General features: G+C 66.1%; 1 long non-coding RNA gene across 1 annotated transcript in view; it reads left to right on the top strand.

The window, feature by feature from the left end:
• LOC144226055 (uncharacterized) overlaps positions 1 to 1,444 on the top strand; it is a 10,532-nt gene that overhangs the window by 348 nt on the left and 8,740 nt on the right. The gene's annotated exons all lie outside the window — the stretch shown is intronic.

The raw sequence follows: 1,444 nt of genomic DNA, 5'->3' as shown, positions 1-1,444 counted from the left end.
GGGGTGGCCCCTCCCCTCCGCCCGCCTGCCTGCAGCTGGGAGGCCTGTGCGGGGCCTCCTGTGGCCACTGGCGCCCAGACACAGCCGCGGACCCCGAGCTGCCCCTGGCGCTCCTGGAGGCCAACTTCCCAGGCACCCCGCGTCCCAGACACGTGTCCCACTGGGGCCTAGCTGTGAGTGGCTTTAAACACGAGGTCCAGACACACTTGTAATGAGTAGATGTAATATGTGTATCAGTTATAAAGAGAGACAGGGTCCCGGGCCTTCCCACCCCCAATCTGGGCCCAAGTCCTGGCCCCAGACTAGCCCTGACCACACAGGAGCCACATCCCCATCCTTCCCTGGCCCCTCCCCNCTCCCCCTCTGCCCCCAAACCTTCCCTGGCCCCTCCCCATCAGCTCCCCCCACCAGGCTTCCCAAAGCTCCTTCCCCCACTCAGACCAAAGCTCCTAGATTCCTGGAGGCCGGTGTGAGGGCCCATCATTTAAGGGGGGTGAAGCAAGACATCTTCCTTGTTCCACCCCACCCCTCCATTTCTGGGGGGTGGTCCCTGTAGACTGTGGCCCTTGGGCCCCTGGGCCCTCCCTCACAGGAAACCCAGAACTAAGGGCCACTGAGGTTAGGAGCACAGACAGTGTCTGCGGTGTTCCCCACACCGCCCACCCCAGGACGCCAGGGCTCCCACACTGTGGGGTCCCCAGGGCGGGGGGAGGGGGCTGGCTAGAGCCACACCAAGGGCCCCTCACCCTGGACAGGTGCAGCCTAGGGCACGGCCATCGTCATGGCCAGGAACACAAGAGCGGGAGGCTGGCAGGCTGGGCCCCCCCTCACCGAAGGCTGCGGCTCCTCACCCCTGGGGGGGACGTGGTGGGCAGCAGGGGTGCCCTCGGGTCACCCCAGTCCAGCCCTGACACCGGATGCCCTGGGCTTGGGAGGAAGGAGCGCTGGAGGGGCAGGAAGGGGGTGCCGGGCCGCCATGGGAGGCCCAGCCCTCCCCGGCGCTCTGACAGCGCATTCCTAGAATTCTCTCTCGCCTGCCTCCTCCCTGCACACACTCCGCTGACCCTGGACCTGCCCCAGCTAATAACAGGGGTTAAAGGTTGGCCGTGACGTGGAGGGAGGGCAGGAGGCACGGGAGGGCTGTGTGGACAGACAGACACACACACAGGCAGACGGAGCCTCTGGGCTCCCCCTCCCTCCCGCCGCGCCCCGCAGCGACAGGGGCGCCTGCCTCACCCCACGTGACACATCAGTTCCCCGGACAGCACGGAGTCACCTGTCTGCATGTCTGTCTGTGTACCGGGCCGTGTCTGCGCGTCTGTCGTGTACCAGGCCGTGTCTGCGTGTCTGTCTGTGTACCGGGCTGTGTCTGCCCGTCTGTCTGTGTACTAGGCTGTGTCTGCGTGTCTGTCTGCGTACCGGGCTGTGTCTGCGTGTCTGTCTG

This window comes from Crocuta crocuta, unplaced genomic scaffold (assembly GCF_008692635.1).
Source record: "Crocuta crocuta isolate KB4526 unplaced genomic scaffold, BGI_CrCroc_1.0 scaffold506, whole genome shotgun sequence".
Classification (NCBI taxonomy): domain Eukaryota; kingdom Metazoa; phylum Chordata; class Mammalia; order Carnivora; family Hyaenidae; genus Crocuta; species Crocuta crocuta.
Note: the sequence above shows the minus strand (reverse complement) of the source record. Positions and strands in the feature narration are given on the sequence as shown.